The sequence below is a fragment of the Medicago sativa genome, chromosome 6, assembly GCF_051527215.1.
Source record: "Medicago sativa cultivar Bolivia chromosome 6, Bolivia_mono, whole genome shotgun sequence".
Classification (NCBI taxonomy): domain Eukaryota; kingdom Viridiplantae; phylum Streptophyta; class Magnoliopsida; order Fabales; family Fabaceae; genus Medicago; species Medicago sativa.
The window spans coordinates 1,078,982-1,101,027 of NC_140754.1; the positions used below are offsets into that span (position 1 = coordinate 1,078,982).

Here is a 22,046-nt window from a genome sequence, read left to right on the forward strand (position 1 = left end):
TGCATCGCACGGGTGGAGTTCTAGTTATATATAGAAATTTGATTGAATTTTCAAGAGGGAAAGAATTGAGACAGTTAACCGCGCCTTTCCTCTCTCTCTCTCTCTCTCTCCTCTCTCTTGCAATCTATTAGAGAACAAAGAGGAAGAGAGTGATGTTACTTGAGATGCAAGTAACTTCTATAGTTTGTTTTGATAAGTTGTTAGTTTGTTTTGATAAGTGCTTGTTCTTATCACATTTCCTTATAAATACTCATTGTAATCACATTTCACAATCAATGAGAATGAACCTTTTTCATTTTATTGCATTTCATAACATGGTATCTAGAGCCTTTTCTTTTTCTTCAATGGAGAAAGTTAGTTACAAAGTTTGTTACGGTTCTCATTCTCATCTTCTTCATTGAGATTCGCCATTGTTGTTGCAGAAATTTCTTGCGTTATTGTTTGATTCTTCGCAGAATTTCTTACTTGTTTGCGAATCTTCTTCATTTTTCTTGCATAATTTCTGCAATTTCGCTCTTCTTCTTCTTCTTCGTTTTTCGCAATGGTTCGCAACGCACAACCTGATACTGAATCAGTGTTTTACGTTCATCCGAGTGAAGGACCGAACTCTGTTCTTGTTGCTCCTCCCTTAGATGGCTCTAATTACCTCGCATGGAGTCGTTCCATGATTCGTGCTTTTGGCGCGAAAAACAAATTGAAGTTCATAGATGGATCCATGGAAATTCCGGATGATGATGATTTGAACCGTGCTGCATGGGAACAGTGCAATCATCTTATTCAGTCTTGGATTATCAATTCAGTTTCACCACAAATTGCGCAAACTCTTGTGTTTCATGACAACGCCATTGATGCATGGCTGGATCTCAAGGAAATATTTGCTAAGGTTGATAGAATTCGTATTGCAACTTTGAGATCCAAAATCAACAACTTGAAACAAGGTTCTAAAACTGTATTGGATTATTTTACTGAAATGAAAACTCTCTGGGAAGAGTTGAATTCCCATAGGCCTATGCCTCATTGCACATGTCCTCATCCATGTAGATGCGCAACAATGAGAGAAGCAAGAAATTTTAGACTTGAGGATCAGGTTATTCAATTTCTGACTGGGTTAAATGATCAGTTTAATGTGATAAAAACTCAAGTTCTTATGTTGGATCCCCTTCCTTCTATTAACAAAGTGTATTCCTTAATGATTCAAGAGGAGAGTAATAATCATTCACTCTCTGTTCCCATTGATGAATATCTTTCCCTTGTGAATGCTGCTGATTCACCACATGGCAGAGGTAGAGGAAGAGGAAGGGGATATTCTTCTAGTTTCAGGCCACCTAGACACTCTAGTTTCTGTGGCAAGAGCAATCATATTGTTGATTACTGCTATCAAAAGCATGGCCACCCTAATTTTCAGAAGCAAGGTTCTTCTGTCAATGTCTCTATTAGCAATGATGAAAATGAGACACAACCAGGAAGTAGTAATGAGGCTTCTTCAAATCCTGGTACCAATATTTCTGTGGAGAAGTATGATCAGCTTCTCAGTTTACAACAAGTGAATTTACTCCCTGCAGCTCCTTCATCCAGCACCAACCATATTCATACTCTCCTTCAACTGCTCAATCCTTTAATGCTTCAAGTATATCTTCCATTTTCACTCGTTCCCTTCAATCTAAATCAGATTTATGGCTTTTAGACTCTGGTGCTAATGAGCACATTGTTTCTTCAATTCATTGGTTCACTTCCTATCACAAAATTACCCATAAACCTGTAAATTTACCAAATGGTTCTTCTGTCTTGGTAGACATTGTTGGCACCATTCATTTCACTCCCACTTTTTACCTTGAAAATGTCTTGTTTTCACCTTTGTTCACTCTTAATTTGATCTCTATCTTCAAACTTTGTGATTCCTTAAAATGTTATATCACTTTTCATGATAATAACTGTTTCTTACAGGATCTTCAATCCCATAAGATGATTGGTTTGGGTGAGCAATTTGAAGGTCTCTATAGATTGAACTTAGATTTGTTTAGTTCTTCTTTGAATAAATCTTTGTTTGTTAATAATGTTTCTGCCAATAAGCATACTTCTATTCCTTTGTCTGCCATATGGCACTTCAAACTGGGTCATGTATCTTACAAGAGATTAGCTCACATGTCTCAGCTTTATCCTTCTTTGTCTTTTGATTCTAAAGCTACTTGTGATATTTGTCACTTTGCTAGACAAAAGAAACTGCCATTTTCTATTAGCTCATCTGTTGCATCTCATAAATTTGAACTATTGCACTTTGATATTTGGGGTCTTTTAGCTGTGCCATCTATTCATAATCATAAGTATTTTCTCACTATACTTGATGATTACAGCAGATTTGTTTAGATTGTTCTTCTTAAATCTAAGTCTGATGTGTCTCAACATGTCAAAAACTTCATTACCCTTATTGAAAACCAGTTTCATATGACACCTAAAACTGTCAGGACTGACAATGGCCCTGAGTTTCTAAACCCTTCATTTTATGCTTCTAAGGGTATTGTTCACCATAGATCATGTGTTGAAACTCCCCAACAGAATGGGAGTGTTGAAAGGAAACATCCGCACCTGTTGAATGTAGGCAGAGCTCTTTTGTACCAATCCAAATTGCCTGCATCATATTGGTCATATGCCCTTTTACATGCTACTTTCATAATCAATAGAGTCACCTCTCCACACCTTCATAACAAATCCCCTTATCAGTTACTTCATAACACACTTCCTGATATTGATAGTTTCAAAGTTTTTGGCTGTCTGTGTTATTCCACATCTCTTCAGGCACATAGAACCAAGCTGTCTGCTAGAGCCAGAAAATCTGTGTTTCTTGGTTACACTATTGGTTTTAAAGGTTTTGTCTTACTAGATATTCATGATGACATTCTGTCATTACGTAATATTAGGGACTTATTTTGACATTTTGATAGAGTTCTTATGCAATTTCTACTGTTCTGGAGTGCAAAAAGCTTAAATGTTGAAGTCTGTTCGAAGGAAATCGCGCCACGCCAATTTCAAGCCGTGCTGCGATTTTAGAAGAAAAATTACATCCTCCCTGTTTGAGGGAAATCGCGGCACGCCAATTAACAAGGCGCGGCGCGATTTTGATGGGTCAGGCCCATGACTTCTATAAATACTGCACTCAATCTGAAGAACAAGGGTTACGATTTTGGAGAACGAAAGTGCGATTTTAACACCCAGAAGGCTGCAGCGGAGAGGATTTCATCATCTCTAACCCAGTTTATGTATGTTTTAATTCTTTCATTGATTATGCTATTTGTAAACTCAATTATGAGTAGCTAAATCTCTTAGAGATTAGGTCGGAGATGAACCTATGTAACCCTAATTGATCATATGTTGCTGTGAAACTCTATTACTTATTAATGATATTCTAGTTTTCATTCAATTCAATTGTTCTTACTGCTTTTTATATCCTGATCAAATATAAACATGATTTTGTGAGATCGAATGACTACTGACCATAGCTTTCGACTTAGACCTAATTGAATTGTTCTAATAAACATGGTTAGTCTAGGAATGGATAATCGTTTGTTAGTGATATTAGGTTAACGTGCTTAAACCTTTGATGATTATTAGACCACCTAAGGAATTAGGGGCTGTAGTTTAAAAAGAGGGTCCTAACTCAAGGGATTGATTAGGGCTAATTTGTTAACTATCGTGAAACTAGAGAATCATTAGTAATAATAGGTGCAGTAACCAATTAGGGGAAACATAGAGGATTCGAAGACCTGATCTCATCTCTCTCCTATTTTCTTAATCAAATCTTTACTATTTTATTTGATTTCTTAAAATCAAACAAATCTACTGCCTAGTGGCAAAACAAAATAAACTTTTATACATCCTACTTTTATAACGAAATTGAATTATTGAAGTTAAAAACAGTCCTCGTGGGATCGATATTTTTACTACTTCGATAGTATTTGGTGCACTTGCCAGAGATCTATCAAGTTTTTGGCGCCGTTGCCGGGGACTGTTGAATTATTTCAACAAGGCAATTACGTTATTATTTAGGATTTCTGTCTTTTATATTTTTGTATATATATTTATAAAAAAAAAAAAATATTATGCTCTTTGTTTTCTTCTCATTGTACTGTGCTACTGAAAAGTTTATCCAAGTTTTGCAGCTATGATAGACAGGTTACTCCTCTATGACACCGAAGAGATTGCTAAGTTGCAGTATGAAAAATATATGCTATCTTTTAAGATCAAAATTTTGGACAACAAAATCTCGAGTTGTGGTCATTATGAGGCGAATCAACTAGGTAGTGATGGTGAAGGGAAGAAAGAGGTGATCAACATCGATTACAATACTCAACTTCAGAATATTTTAGATGATTTCTTGGTGTCAAATCAAGTTTCATTTGAGAAGTTTGATGTTCAGTGTGGTGATCTTGTTGAGAAAGCACATGAGTCTCAGAGGAAGCTGGTTCAGATGAAGAGTGAGTGTCACAAGATTAAGGTGGAAGAAAAACCCAAAGTGAGGAGTGTTGATATTTTCCCGAAGTCTGAACCAACGGAGGTTGAGGAAATCACTCGTGTGCAGATGGATGCACGTCCTTCTCTACGGTGGGAGAGTTTAAACTCTAAAGGTTTAACAGTGAGAGCATGGGAGCATCTACTTCTTTGCTACAAATTCATGGAATTCCTACCAAACAAGAGGAAGAAGAAGGATGATATATTCTTTCTGACATATTTGCCGCCCTAACAGTGGTTGAAGCGTCAAGCTCAATGACGTAAAAGAAAGCGCTGGGTGGGAGGCAACCCACTATTTATTTTCAGGTATGATTTTATTGCTTTCAAAAACAAAAACACAAAAATATTTTTCTTTTCTTTTTAATATGAGGCAGGAAAGTTTTCGAAAAATTGTTCTAGTACCTCCTATCAAGAAAATCATGCAAGGTACTGATGTCTTGCATGATTCTCTCTTCAAAAGTTTTTCAAAAATTCAATAAGACTCAGGCATTTTTCAAGAAAACAAGTTTTGGCCTGAGAGAACTCCCTGTTTCTACAAAATCGCGCCGCGCCTGTATATGGCCGCAGTGCGATTTCATCAAGCAACAAACCAAACTCCCTGTTTCTACAAAATCGCGGCACGCCAGTTTTTCACCGCGGCGCGATTTTTCTCCTCAGCCTATAAAAACCTCACTATTCATCATCATTTTCATTCCATTTTTCCTACTTTTCTCTACCAAAAATTTCCCTAGACTTCCCATTCACGAATTTTTCCCATCTTAATCTACCTTATCACTTCCTAAACATCATCAAACCACAATCCAATCACAAATTCATCAATCCAAACCATTATCCATCACAATCCATCATAATTTTCCCAAACTTCACAAAACTTCCTTTTCACCATCTTCCTTAACCACAAATGGCCTCCAATCCACGAAACACCCGCTCAAAGAAAGCCACCAACCCCAAGCCATCCACAAGCAAAGCCAAACGCACTCGTACCGCATCCGAACCACCCGAAAACGCCATTCATTTTATCAATGACCAAGCCCAAGAGTTCCACAAAGCCATGAAAAGTTTTGAAGTTGTGGGGGAGAGGAAGTTTGAATTCACAAAGCTTGGGAAGTGTCAGGTCTTTGAGGTTGAATTACAAAGGAGAGGGTGGACGAAGTTGAATGAGATGATCGATGAAGCGAACAACAAAACCGTGATCGTCGAATTCTTTGCAAATGCACGGGTTTCCAATACACCCTTTCAATCTTTTGTTCTGGGCAAGACCATGGATTTCAGCCCTGAAGCCCTTAATGCATTGCTGAATGTTCAACCGCCGGAGGAGTGTTGGGTTGAGAAACTGAGGAGGGAAATCACTGATGATTTCAATGCCACCGAGCAAGATCAAGGGGATGGCATCTTTGAAGGATTGAGGACACCGGGGGCTGGACACTCGGATGATGATGTGAACATGGGCTGATCTACTGATGGATTAGCATTTTCTGCTTTGTATTTTATTTTCAGTCATTTTTTTTGATGTATTTTCTTTATTTTCTTTTTAATGTCGAAGTCCATTGAACTTATTTCCCTATTGTAATTGCTCCTGCACTTGTTTATTATTAATGAATTTGTTTTGTTTCATGTGACCTATTCCAGTTTAGTAACAGTTGTTTGATGAAACGGTATTCCAAAAGTTCTAAAGGAGGGGTGACTTGATTCAAAGGCGAAGTGTACGGCGTTGCTAGGTAGTCACATACTCCCAGAAATCTCAGCCATAAGGTTCATTGCCAAATCTTGTTTTTCAATTTACTTATATTTAGATTAGTTTTCCATGCAACTACATTTCTAGAACTTGCATTGTTTCTCTATTATTGATTGGTCTTTGTCAATTACACACTGAGGCAAAAGTGCTTGGTCCTGTGAGCCTTTTTGAAGCCTACCCTGTTTTAATTTGTTGAATTTATCCTTTCTTAACCAATTGTGAGCCGGTAGGATTAGAACTTTTTGTTCGGTGACAAACTACATTACAAGCCTAGAGACTTTTAGGACTTGTCCCTTAATGAATTTCTGAGTTAAGGCATTGTAGAATGTTGCTAAAGATTAAGTTTGGGGTTGCTATTGGAATTTGCAACCAACTAAGTTTGGGGTGGGGGTACTAGAGAATAAGAGAACAAAAAAATGAAAGAAATATGAAATTGTCATGCAATATATACACAAAAATGGTGTATGAAAAAAAAAATGAAAATGAATGATGAAAAAGGGACAAAACATTGAAAATCCGAGTAACTTCAAACTCGAGTGTCCCTAAATGTTAAAAATATTCTCTAGTACCTTTGCATTGATTGTTATTCCACAAGGTGAATGATTGAAGGATTGAATTTTGTGCTTTAATTTCCGTAGGAATGTCTAACTCAAATTTTGTGTAGCCTACTTATCCAAATATATCCCACCTTTCACCTAAGCCCCGTTATAACCCTAAAGACCTCAAAAGTGTGTAATGATATTGACTTTGATTGATGTTTAGAAACTTTTCAAGCGTATGGTAATATGTAGACCTGCATGTCGACTGGTAGAACCCTATTTCATATTGTTGCGTGGAGTTGTGAATTGGTGGATGCGAACAAGTCAAACTAGCTCATCTTTAGCTACAAGGAGAATGAACTTTTGGGTACTATCGTTTTGTCAGGTAACTGTTATTTTACTGTTGTTTGTCACTGTTGCAAGCAAATTCCTTGAGGACAAGGAATGGTTTAAGTTTGGGGTTGTGATGACATTCTGTCATTACGTAATATTAGGGACTTATTTTGACATTTTGATAGAGTTCTTATGCAATTTCTACTGTTCTGGAGTGCAAAAAGCTTAAATGTTGAAGTCTGTTCGAAGGAAATCGCGCCACGCCAATTTCAAGCCGTGCTGCGATTTTAGAAGAAAAATTACATCCTCCCTGTTTGAGGGAAATCGCGGCACGCCAATTAACAAGGCGCGGCGCGATTTTGATGGGTCAGGCCCATGACTTCTATAAATACTGCACTCAATCTGAAGAACAAGGGTTACGATTTTGGAGAACGAAAGTGCGATTTTAACACCCAGAAGGCTGCAGCGGAGAGGATTTCATCATCTCTAACCCAGTTTATGTATGTTTTAATTCTTTCATTGATTATGCTATTTGTAAACTCAATTATGAGTAGCTAAATCTCTTAGAGATTAGGTCGGAGATGAACCTATGTAACCCTAATTGATCATATGTTGCTGTGAAACTCTATTACTTATTAATGATATTCTAGTTTTCATTCAATTCAATTGTTCTTACTGCTTTTTATATCCTGATCAAATATAAACATGATTTTGTGAGATCGAATGACTACTGACCATAGCTTTCGACTTAGACCTAATTGAATTGTTCTAATAAACATGGTTAGTCTAGGAATGGATAATCGTTTGTTAGTGATATTAGGTTAACGTGCTTAAACCTTTGATGATTATTAGACCACCTAAGGAATTAGGGGCTGTAGTTTAAAAAGAGGGTCCTAACTCAAGGGATTGATTAGGGCTAATTTGTTAACTATCGTGAAACTAGAGAATCATTAGTAATAATAGGTGCAGTAACCAATTAGGGGAAACATAGAGGATTCGAAGACCTGATCTCATCTCTCTCCTATTTTCTTAATCAAATCTTTACTATTTTATTTGATTTCTTAAAATCAAACCAAATCTACTGCCTAGTGGCAAAACAAAATAAACTTTTATACATCCTACTTTTATAACGAAATTGAATTATTGAAGTTAAAAACAGTCCTCGTGGGATCGATATTTTTACTACTTCGATAGTATTTGGTGCACTTGCCAGAGATCTATCAATTCATACCAGAGACATTCATATATCCAGACATGTCAGTTTCCATGAACACATTTTGCCTTATCCACCAAATCCTTCTTCTATTACCACAAATTGGGACTATTTCCCATCTGTTACTTGTCCCACAAGTCAATCACCTCTTGTCACCTCTATCACCCCACCAGCTACATTCATAGATCCTGAGCCTCTCATTGTTGACAATTCACCATCTACATCCCCATCTCCACCACCTGTGTTAAGAAAATCAACCAGAACCATTAATCCACCTTCACATTTACAAGACTACATTTGTAGTCAATCACATGCTTCTTCCACTGTTTGTTACCCAATTTCTGACTATGTTTCTTATACAAATCTCTCACCCTCTCATTCTGCTTTTGCTATGTCCATTGCTTCTCACACTGAGCCAACCACATATGCTGAAGCTAGTAAATTCACTTGTTGGAAGCAAGCTATGCAAGCTGAGATTTCTGCTCTTGAAAATACTGGTACTTGGAAACTGGTTGATTTACCACCAAATGTAAAACCTATAGGGTGTAAGTGGATTTACAAAATCAAACACCATGTTGATGGATCCATTGAAAGATATAAGGAAAGACTTGTTGCCAAGGGATATAATCAAGTTGAGGGTCTGGACTATTTTGATACATACTCACCAGTTGCCAAACTCACAACTGTCAGAACTGTGATTGCTTTGGCTTCCATAAATAATTGGCATATTCACCAACTGGATGTTAACAATGCTTTCTTACATGGAGATCTGCAAGAAGATGTTTACATGTTTGTTCCTCAAGGCATCACCACCTCCAAACCTAACCAAGTCTGCAAACTGCTAAATTCATTGTATGGTCTTAAACAGGCAAGCAAAAAATGGTATGAGAAACTCACCTCTCTCCTTCTTAAGCATTAGTACACTCAATCCAATGCTGATCATTCTCTGTTCATTAAGAAGACCACCACTTCTTTCACAGCTTTATTGGTATATGTGGATGATGCTATTATTACTGGTGATTCACTTGATGAATTTACATTCATCAAAAACATTCTCAACACCTCTTTCAAGATTAAAGACCTTGGACAATTAAAATATTTTCTTGGCTTAGAAGTTGCTCATTCTTCACAAGGCATCTTTCTTTGTCAAAGAAAATATTGCCTGGACCTCCTCACTGATACAGGTCACCTTGCATCCAAACCTGTCTCAACACCCTCTGATCCTTCATGCAAGCTTCACACTGACAAAAGTGCACCTTATACTGATGTGCCTTCATATAGAAGATTGATAGGAAGATTGATTTACTTAACCAACACTAGACCAGACATTACCTTTGCTACTCAGCAGCTCAGTCAATTTTTGACTTCTCCTACTGAGAAACACTACTCTGCAGCCACTAGAGTCCTCAAATACTTAAAGAAATGTCCTGGTCAAGGGTTGTTTTTCCCCAGACAATCTTCCTTATTCCTTTCTGGCTTTTCAGATGCAGACTGGGCAGGTTTCCTGGATTCTAGAAGATCCATTTCTGGGCAATGCTTCTTTCTTGGCAACTCTCTCATATGTTGGAGAACCAAGAAACAGTTGACTGTATCCAGATCCTCCTCTGAAGCTGAATATAGAGCTCTTGGTGCAGCAACCTGTGAACTCCAGTGGTTGCTCTACTTGCTCAATGATCTTCATGTCTCAACAATCAAGCTGCCGGTTCTTTACTGTGATAATCAGAGTTCTTTGCACATTGCATCCAATCCAGTGTTCCATGAGAGAACCAAAAATCTAGAGATTGACTGCCATCTGATCAGAGACAAAGTTCAAGCTGGAATCATGAAGCTTCTTCCTGTTTCCTCCAAAGACCAACTTGCAGATTTCTTCACAAAGCCACTGCTTCCTCATCCATTCAACATTCTCTTATCCAAGCTGGGCATGCTTAACATCTATCATCCTCCAGCTTGTGGGGGGCTATTAGAGAACAAAAAGAAAGAGAGTGATGTTACTTGAGCTGCAAGTAACTTCTATAGTTTGTTTTGATAAGCTGTTAGTTTGTTTTGATAAGTGCTTGTTCTTATCACATTTCCTTATAAATACTCATTGTAATCACATTTCACAATCAATGAGAATGAACCTTTTTCATTTTATTGCATTTCATAACACGATCAACCAACAATCATCAATCACTCCCCCTTCGTGATGGATTATCTTGTGACGAAATTTGAATTCAATTTACCAATGAAATATGTATGTATGTTGGCAGAAAAAACCTACAACAAAACTCCTCGTGATGCCGAGGTGAGTCAATCGATCAAGGTATTATTATTATTATTTGCTGTTCTATTCTTAGAAATATTATTATTCATTGCATGTATAGCAAATATGCTTCGTGATTGTTGGCATCACTGTTTTATTTCGATCATTCCTTCATCTTGCCTCTCTCAATGATTGGTTTTTGTTATTATATGCTATTTTGTTTCTATCATTCATTCGTTCATCTTGTTTTTACAGAATCTATTTTGAAGTTGTTTGAGGCTTTTCCTCTCAATCCCAAAAACACCGATGTTCTTTGGCTTCTAGGAATGGCTTTCACTACGCAGGCACTTTTAACCCGTAACGACAAGGATGCCAAACTATTCTTTGACACTGCAGCTGCTTACTTCAAACAAGCTTTTCGTCAGGATCCTTCCAATCCATCTTACCAATTTTCATCCGAACTCGCTCATGTTAAGGTATAATGCTTTTCTGTCATGCTAACTAATAAGAGTATAAGACCATACAAGTTATTGTTGCTTTTCAAATTTACCTGCACAAATCACTAACTTATTGTTATTCTTATACTTTTTTCAGTTTCATGAGCAAACTCGATGGCCTTCTTCTGCAACAAAGGTAACAAGACATGCACGTTTCTCTTCTTTCACTTTACTTTACTTTTCATATGCTACCAAATTTCTTGCTAGCTACTATCTAATATAATATAATATAATGTTTCTCTTATTCTTATACCTTTTTAAGATTCGTGGTCCAGAATGGCCTTCTTTTGCAAAAATGGTAACAAAACATACACGTTTCTCTTGTTTCTTCTGCAAATCACTAATTCAGCAATCATCACGGGCCATCTTCTGCTTCAAAGGTAACAAGACATAAAAGTTTATGTCGTTTCTATTCACCAATGCTTTCTCTTTATCTCCCCAATAGACAGTATATGTTTTTGCACTTACACATAACTTCAAATATTAGTGCGCACAAACTGATAGGTTAAGGTCTTGATTCCGTAATCAGTTTATATGTGTCTTACATCTTCATATGTAAATTGTGTTCACTTTTCGCCTAATCTATTTTGTTATTTTTCAGGCTCAAAAACAAAAATACAATAATCTGACGTATGACATACTTAGAAGCGTAACCCTGGCTGTTGGCATGGTTAAATTGGCCGAGTTTGCAAAACCCAACCAACACCACCATCCACACCGCCTCTGGGATAAGTGAAGCCATTTCATTTGATTTGTACATAGTTGGTTATTGAGGTTGATAATCACATCTGATTGGAAGGTGTTGCTATTAGTTAGCTAGTTCTGTTAATTAGAAAAGTATAAGTAATGTAAGTATATAGTTTCTGGATATGGTGAGAATCGATGGCTAAGCAGTGCTACTTATTTAGTTTCATTGAAGTTGTTTGAGACATAAAACAACTGACTGCTGGAGGAAGCTGTTAGGGTTTTTGCTTTATTGAATTTTCCATTATGGTAATCAGTTGTCATGCAACTTTGTGGACGATTTGTTTAGGGTCCTTGATAAGCTTTCTGCTTGTCGTCATACTTTAGCTGCATTTTGCTGGTTTTGTTTCACTATTTACCAAAAGAAAGGAACCCAAAAAATTGTGGCAGTGTTTGTTTCGTGTAATTTGTTGGTACATATTTAATGTATCTTCTGTGCCTGTAACTTTTTTTTGGCATAAAATTATGTTTTTGTCCTCTTGGTATGGAGGGCTTCTTATCCTGCCCCCTTTGCCGTCATTCCCTTGTCCTGTTTTTATAAACAAATTTGAACATGCCTTTGATGTTTCAATGTTTCAATGTAGTATTAGTGTCAACACTGAACATGCCTTTAATTCAAGATGTCGTTGTGTCAGTGCTACATAGGTGTCCCTCTTTGGATAAACAGCTTATATCACAAGCGTTTATCATGAGAAGTGCTTCTCTATGTATAAGCTATTTTACAACAAAAGGTAAAATAAAGTTAAATGGTTTTTGTATAAGCTATAAGTTGTTTTTCATAAGATATTCGAGAACTAGCACTGACACTTGACATGTAGACACCTATAATGATTTGAGAAAATGAAAGTGATGAATGTAATTAGATACGTTATTGTCGTGCCAGTGTCGGACGGTTTGGATAAACAACTTAATTTGCAGCTTATAGAAAACGAACGAGCTATAACAAATGCTAAAATAAAGTTAGTTTATTTGTATAAGCTATAAACTGTTTTCATAAGCTAACTTGGAGGACTTAAGAAAGTAAGTTGAAAACAGCTTATGAACATGTCATAAGTTGTTTTCATAAGTTCATCCAAACAGTCTCACAAGTGTTTATACAAATAGACATGCTCAACTATGCCAATCTAATTAGACCAGTAGAATATTTGCAATTTGCTTGTGACATTAACAGGTGCTTTTTTCAATGAATGGAAACATCAAAACATGCATAACATAACACATTGGAATTTTAATTATATTTGTATTACTATTAATGATTCGTGTCTTTGCTGAGAATGTTAGATTGGAAGGTGCAACTAGGTCTGTTTATTGGAATTTAGAAGAGTATAGATAAATAATGAAGTATATATCATAGAGTTTCTGGATACAATTAGAATTGATAGCCAAGTAATGCCACTTAGTTAGTTTCATTAAAGTTGTTTGAGGCATAAACTAGTTGCTTACTGGGGGAACCTGTTAGGGTTTTTAACCTTATTAGATTTTTGTCAGGGTGATTGATGTCACATATCTTTCTGGAAGATTTCAATTTTTTTAGGCCTTTAGGGTCCTCTATAAGCTTTGTGCCTGTTCTCCTACTTAACCTGCATTTTTGTGGTTAGTTTTAATGGCTTTGTTTTACTTTTACAGTTTACCAAAACAGCGGAACTAAAAAAAACATGGCAGTGTTTGTTTTGTGTAATCCGTTGGCACATTTTGTTGTAGTGGAGAACTTCATACTTAATATCTTTTCCCTGCCTGTAATTTACTGTGGCATATAATTATGTTTTTGTCCTCTAAGTATTTGATACTCTGCCAACGTTTGTTTCATAGAATTTGTTACATGCTTGTATTGGGATTGTGTAGTTTTAATGCAATTTTACCTTGTTTTCACATAATGCGTTTTTTCTCTTTTTACCCTGGAGAGTTTCTTATCCTGTCATTCACTCGTTCTGTTTTTATAAATAAATTCGAACAATGTTCCCATTTATTAATTGAAACTTCTATTTGCTTTCAGGTACAATGTTGCTGTGAAATGTGCAACCATAACTCCTGGTAAGCTGTATTGCGCTATAAATTAGTGTTGTCAAATAGCGGCTGCAGTGGCGCTATAGACTGTATGTAGCATGGCATAATTTGAAAACCAAGTTGAATTTGTTATTGACCTTGCTCACTTTATATCCATCTCTTCCATTATTCTGCAGGCACTGCAGTTTCTTGGTTTGCTATCTGCTACCTGCTGCAAATATATGCCCTTTATGATTGTGGACCAACAAACGGTACTAAATGATTTACCAGTCACCCTTGTGTCTCTTTTAGCCGATGAAAACTGGAACATTGTTGCAGAAACTGTAGTTTCCCATCTATTTTCATCGACAGAACGTATATATGATTGGACAATGCACATAGCAGATGGCTCTTATGTTCAAGGTTCACAAACCATTGATGAAAGTGAGAATCATATGGCTACTTTTCTACTGCAAGTGATGTATCATACCTGTGTATTATTAAAAAGGTACTTGCCATTAGATAAGCAGCTTAAGCTTGCCCGCATGGTTGTTGCTTGAAAGAAGATTTATGATAGTTACATTATGTTGACACTACAATAGGAAGCTTGTTGTTATATAATGTAAAGCATCACAAACGTGGAGTAGTTGAAATTCTTTCCACCAACAATTTTTTTTTTTTTTTTTTTAAACGGCCCAAGTTAGCTAGAGTTTGAATCCAGATCTTCAAACTTCTTTAACCCTAAGCTCAAACCAGTTGAGTTACTAACATGGTCAAAAGTTGTAATACACTCAATAGTGGGGCTGACAGAAGCAGTTGTAAGATATACTTATTTACTTGTCCAACTGAGTTAAATTAAGCAGAAGCAAATATTATACCATTCTGTTTTCTTAGACAAGCTGTGTATTAGTGCTACCCTTGGCATTACTTGCAGAGATGTGCAATGCATTTCAGTTAGGTTACAAAAGAAGAGATTTTAGTGTATTTAGCTTATGATATTTTTTTAAGTATGCATTAGTCATTTCTTTTCCACACGTACATGCAATCACATTTAATTATTATGTCACTTTTTGTACTATTTTTAAAACATCTTCATATTTAACTATGTAATGAAATATGATAATAAATGCATACAAATTAAATTGTATTTTTAACATAAACTACAAAAACTTTATAACGAAGAACACAAGATGTGGAAGTGAACTTCTAACTTAAATTAACATATTTATCCAAACATTCAAAATAAAAAGATGTACCCTACTGAATAAATATTAAAATTTCAAGAGAAACTTCAAAAATTGACAATCATTCTTCAAAGTAAAATACTATAAATTTCATATATTTTAAGCATTTGGCTCCTCCAAATTGGATGAATCATGAAATGCCGTCTCTCAAATTTATGAAGCAGCAAAATAGTATTTAAATAATAAAGCTAAAAACTAATCCTTTTAAGAATTCAAATTTAAAAACTAAAATTTTCTTTTAGAATGAATAAATCATCGAGTGATATATTTTACTTGGGACAAAACATATTAAAATGTATTTTAAATTTACTAGATAAAGGTCATTTGATAGTTCACTTCACTTACGATTTGATTTTGAAAATGAGTTTAACATTTATGCATTGTAAGTTAAACAAAATTTACATTAATCAAATATATGTGCAAATTTGAAAGTGTTATGAGAAATATCAAACATTTGTCAATGAATGTTGATTTAGTTGGTAATGAGTTGACTCATTTATATAGTTGTAGGCTTAAATCTTCGTTGCCAATATGAAAATGTCTTTAGTTTATGATCAATTAATTTTTGTTGAGCCTTAAAGTTTTCTCTAACTCTAATGAGCTTCTGAAATTCAAATCATCTAAACTTTAAAAAAAAAATATCTATTCATTTTTATTTCAAAATAAACATAATCAAACACACATATTATTATTATTATTATTATTATTATTACAAAAGTTGAAATATTTCTTCTTTTCAATTTTTTCAAACAAACACTTTTGAATTGTAACCAAAAAAAAAAAACAAACACTTTTGAATTTTGACACAGAACACTCCTGCATTCTTCAGTCTGCCGCCATGCAAGCTCATCGCCGCCGTGCGTGGTCACCGGCGATCAAAGGTTCCACTATTTCTCGAATCTTAAATTCAATCTATTCCCTTTCTCACTCAATTTTCACAAAGTATTCATCATTTTCTTCATCTTCTTCTTCTTCTCTTATTCTACATGATTCTGATTCAAACCCAATTTCAAGTCCATTTTACAATCTTCTCCCACCGACCCAAAACCCTAAAAACATTGTAAACCTCATTTCAACAACCCTCAAACAAAAAAGTTTCCACCTTTCTCATTTTCAAACCCAATTCAAAACAATTCTCCCTCATTTGGGTACCCATGAAATTTCTAGGATTTTGATTAGAACTCAATCTGATGCTTCCTCATCACTCACATTTTTCAATTGGGTTAAAAATGATTTAAGGGTCACACTTAGTTTGCAGAATTATTGCTTAATTGTTCATATACTTGGTTGGAATCAAGTTTTTGATCAAGCCATGAAATTGTTGTGTGAATTGATACAATTGAACAATGTGAATGTTGTTTCTAGTGATGATGTTTATAAGTGTTTGATTGATTGTAAAGATGTGTAATGCATTTCAGTTAGGTTACAAAAGAAGAAATTTTAGTTCAGTTCGTTTACAGAAGAAGAAATTTTAGTGTATTTTGCTTATGAAATCTTGATTTCAGAATTGAATTGATACTTCCATTAAAATGCCAAATACGGGTATATGCATATCTTTTTTTCGCAATTTTTTAAGTGTACGTTAGTCATTTCTTTTCCACACGTACATGCAATCATATTTAATTATGAGCAATGCTATTTATCAAGAAAAATTTTATCAAGAAATTGTCCCGAAATTAATGTTAGTCAATAAAATCTCAGTCTGGCCGGAAATCATGGGGTGATGGGTGTTATGTATTTTTTTTTTATGAAACTTTAATAAATAAGATTAAAATCTAAGGGTGATTATTCTGCCATGTCATTCTTGAATTCATCAAGAAAATCCATTCTTGATATCTAACATTTTCCTTTAATTATTATGTCACTTTTTTGTAGTAGGTATGCATAGAGACGGACCTAACAACAAGTCTCTTGCAACCACATAACAATTTCATTGAGGAAGATGACCCAATTTTTGACGAGGAGCAACACTTCGTTGGGGCGAGTTTAGGGATATTAATTTTCGGTTTAGGGATATTTATTTTCAGGAATATTAGAGCATCTTCAATGGGAGGTCTTTACTTAACAAGGACCACTCCCTGTAAAGGACCCTATTGGAGAAAGAGAAAATGAGTCCCCATTAAGGAATGTGTAACTATATAAGAAATCTCTCTCCCCTAGGTAACTAACGGGTCTCACGTTTAAAAGAAGTAATAAAATATGCACTATGTGGTTTCACTTACAAAAGAAATAATATTTTAATAATTAATAGTTGTTTTAAATATTATTTTACCTATTTGTCATCATTTTAAATAAAATGTAATTCATGCAAATTATTATTATTATTATTATTATTATTATTATTATTATTATTATTATTATTATTATTATTATTATTATTATTTAAGGAAGGAACGTAAAATTTGTAATGTTAATTTTTCTATTTTCAAATTATTACCAAATGTGGCAGAAATTTAATATATGAACAATACATAAAAGACACAAACATAAAAACAACTCATTTTATTAATATATGAACAATACATTACAATAATTCTCAAGCTTTTTAAGCTTATTACATAAGATCCTAAATCTATTTCTAATTTCCTAAAAGCCTAATTCTAATCTCCTAAGAGCATAGCCACTGGTATGTGATAGGACATACCAGTAGTTTGGCTATTGGAGGAAAACTAGAGGAGGAGGGAAGAGGAGGGCGGGAAAAAGAAACCAATGCCCCAGAGGGAGGTGGGGGGGTGCTCAGACTTACGCCTAGACAGACGAAACTAAGAACCACAGTGACCCACATGACCCTCAGATGAGCAGCACTTAATTGCAGCGCGGTTCCATCTTCATTTACCGTTCATACAAACCCTGAAAGTTTTCAACGAGGCCCTTATCTATGAAAGGCCAGCGATGGAAAACCATGGTTGTAGAAGGAAGAAGAGGAGGAGAGGGTGGGAGAGGATGGTGTGAGAAATGGTGGGGTTTGGGAGGCTATTTATAGGGAGGGGTGGGTAAAAAATGGTTGGGAAGCCATAAATGCAGTCAAAAAACGTGGTAAAACACGTTTTTTTTGACTTGACCACCGACAAAAACGTGTGGTGCAGACCACCGGAATACACCTTTGGTTTCCAGAATATATTTTCCGGATTATTGCGATTTTGATGAACGAGGGAAAAGTTGGCACTTCTTTGTAGGGTTAAGGACATTCCAGAATGTATAATCCGGAAATCTTCAATATATTTGAAGGAGAGCTTGAATTCTTTTGAAAGAGAGCCATCAATGTTCCTTTGAACGGTTACAACCACTAACACGTTTTCATTGACTGTATTAATGACCTAGGACTTGTTTTAGACTATAAATAGGCTTTCATCTTCAACAAATACCTTCATTCTTCACTTCACCTCTTTTCTTCCATTTTCTTCAAATTTTTTAAGTTTTGTAGGAGTGTTTGTGGTGTCATGGTCATTGTTGACCGTTCCTATGAACCCTGCAATTGTATTGCAGCTTGTGTGGGGTTCATATAACGGTCAACAGAGACCCTTGACATCAAATAAAGACACAAAAAAGCACATAACATCTTGTCCGTAGTTCATTTTCCGGAAATCACTAGCAATCTTGTCCGGATTATATAATCCAGACCAGGGGTATATTTGGAATTTTTGTAGGACGCGCGAGAAGGGCATAGGATGGGAAAAGTAAATCTCTTAAAACAACAGTATTACTCGAATGTGTATGGGCCGGCCTATTTTGGTTATGTTATTAGCTTAGCTTCAAATTTCAATGAATGCATAAGTCCTCTTGGACTCCAGTTGTTGACTTGACTGACCAGTTTAAGTTAGAAATTGATACTAAAATCCAATTTAAGTGACGTAGATATCAGGACAATTGACAACACATCACTACTACTGATAGTGGTAGCTTTAAGTGACGTAGAATTCGAACATAAGTCCTCTTTGCCATTTCTTATAGCATAAGGCGTTACAACAAATCTTTGAACACTATCACACAACATGCTGCCCCGCATAGTGAAAGTAATATATAACACCACACTCACTATCACTCTCTTTTTCTTTGTGTTTTCATATGTAATAAACTCTAACCCATTTTTTGTTTTTGTTGTTACGTACAGAAGAAAAAAACCAAGGGAGGAAATTGTGGAAACGCTGAAATTAAAGCAGCAACAATGGTGAAAACAAAGAAGAAAACAAAACCAAAAACAATGCCGTAGTTTTCAAAGTCTTTATGTTTTGCAACTCCATCAAAGGTTTCATTTTTCTCACACTTGTCATCTATGTTATTTAACTCATTTTTCAATCGTTGAAATTGAACAAAAACAACCATGTTTTGTGTGTGTTTTAAGGTGTTGAGACGATGAAAGCAGAGAGTCAAACAGGAAAAGTAACCGTCACGGGGAATGTGGACCACACAGAACTGAGTGACAACCTTGCTGAGAAGATAGAAAAAGAAAGTTGAACTCATTTCACCACAGCCCAAGAAGGAAAATGAATCAAACAAAAAAACTGATGTGAAGAAAAATGAATTAAAAAAAGAGATTCTGTTTCAGTTAATTTGTTTATGTAACGATTTGTTTATATATATTTTTTTTAATCTAATTTTTGTTTAATGTAATGTAACAGTTAATTACTACTTCTGTTTTGAAAATGGAACTACACTGTCAAGGATGTATTAACAAGATTGAAAAAATTGTTATGAAAACTAAAGGTGGGTTTTTCTTTATATTTTTCTATGATTTGGTGAATTTGATATTAACAATATGATTTTGATGCTTTTAGGGGTGCTTGAAATTAAAGTGGATAAAGAGAATGATAGTGTGGCTGTGAAGGGTATAATGGATGTCAAAGAGCTAGCTGACACGGAATCTTATGCGGAAGGTTGAGGTGGTTCAGCAGCCTAAGAAAGACAAGGAAGGTAGTGAGAAGGAAGGAAGTGAAGGAGGAGAGAAAAAAAAGGAGGGAGGTGGAGATGGTAATAACAATGAAGGAGAAGTTAAGAAAGGCAAGGAAGGTGGTGGTGGTGGTGGTGGGAAGGAAGGGAATGAAGGAGGAAGTAAGAAAAAGAACAAGGTGGGTGGAGATAGTAATAACAATGAAGAAGAAGTCAAGATAATGGAATATATGGTTCAACCACCCTTTGGTTTTGGTTTTGATTTTGGTTATGCAAATGTAAATGTTGAGGGGTACAATGCACAACTTTACCAGGAGCTGTTACATAGACATATGCAGTCACACCCACCACAAATGTTCAGCGATGAGAATCCTAATGCTTTGCAATGTCATGTGATGTGAGTTATCATTATGTTAGTAGTTAATTTCATTTAATTCAACATGATGGTGATGAATGATGTATCTCGTTGTAGTGTTCACTACTGTTTTTTCTTTGGTTCCCATGTAGAATCCTTCGAATGAAACAATTATATTCGAGGAGGTATTCTTCATATTAGAATTTCTCATATTAGAATTTCTCATATAGAATCCTTCTAACACATGACCATATTAGAATTTCTCATATGTTGGAGTTACCTCTTTCAACGGGAATTTGAATCATAGTTTGATGTGTTCTAGCTCATTCCACTAAACTTAATCCTTGTTAGTTTCACTACATCTTTGTATTTTAATTTTTTTGAAAAACATAGCTTTTTAAAAGGACTCATTTCACTAAATATTATTTTTGTATCAATAAATGGTAAAGGTTCACCTTTCAACCATTTTAAAAATCCTAATATTAGATTCACCCACTTTCAATTGTCTTCTTCAAAAAACTTGTAACTTTAAATTAAAAGCATTAAAAATTAAAAGTGATATTTACTTAATTTCACACAATAGAGAACATAAATAATCTTATTTATTTATGAATAAAAAAGATATGAATAGTATGCATATTAATTTGTCTCGGCAGATTTACGTAAAGCGGGAATAAACCGTATTTCCTTTCTCTTACGTACGATGGAAACACAAAGTTTCCACTTCTTACAGAATCATGAATATCCACCTGGTGCTTCCAACAGGGATAAAAAGACTTTGCGAAGATGGGCTAGCAGATTCCTTCTGGACGGAGAAATCCTATACAAGAGGAACTATGGCATGGTCTTGCTGAGATGTGTTGATAAACAAGAAGCTGAGAAATTGATGCATGATGTACATGATGGTACTTTTGGAACCCATGCTTCGGGTCACATCATGTCAAGAAAATTGTTAAGAGCCGGCTATTACTGGATAACCATGGAGCGTGACTGCCACAAACATGCTAAGAGATGCCACAAGTGTCAAATTTATGCTGACAAGATTCATGTGCCTCCCCACGCTCTCAATGTTATCTCTTCCCCATGGCCTTTCTCTATGTGGGGCATTGACATGATCGGAAGAATTGAACCAAAAGCTTCCAATGGACATCGTTTCATTCTAGTGGCAATTGACTACTTCACCAAGTGGGTTGAGGCTGCCTCCTATGCAAATGTGACCAAGCAAGTGGTTGTCAAGTTTATCAAGAATAACATCATCTTTCGTTATGGCGTTCCCAACAAAATCATCACTGACAATGGTTCCAATCTGAACAATAGCATGATGCAAGCTTTATGTGAAGAATTCAAAATTGAACATCACAACTCTTCTCCTTATAGACCTCAGATGAATGGTGCAGTTGAGGCCACTAACAAGAACATCAAGAAAATTGTTCAGAAGATGGTCACTACTTACAAAGACTGGCATGAGATGCTACCGTTTGCCTTGCATGGTTATCGTACAATAGTACGCAGTTCAACCGGAGCAACTCCTTTCTCTTTGGTATATGGCATCGAAGCAGTTCTCCCTCTGGAAGTGGAGATTCCATCTCTTCGAGTAATCATGGAAGCAAAATTAACTGAGGCTGAATGGTGTCAAAGTCGGTATGATCAATTGAATCTGATTGAAGAAAAACGTATGGATGCTATGGCTCATGGACAGTTGTATCAAGTGCGTATGAAGAATGCTTTTGACAAGAAAGTCCGACCTCGAGAATTCAAGGAAGGCGAACTT

At 35.6% G+C, this 22,046-nt stretch overlaps 1 pseudogene; it reads left to right on the top strand.

Moving 5' to 3' along the window:
- Window positions 1–13,058: 13,058 nt before the first annotated feature.
- Window positions 13,059–20,390, top strand: LOC146911880 (heavy metal-associated isoprenylated plant protein 3-like; annotated as a pseudogene).
- The last annotated feature ends 1,656 nt before the right edge of the window (window positions 20,391–22,046 follow it).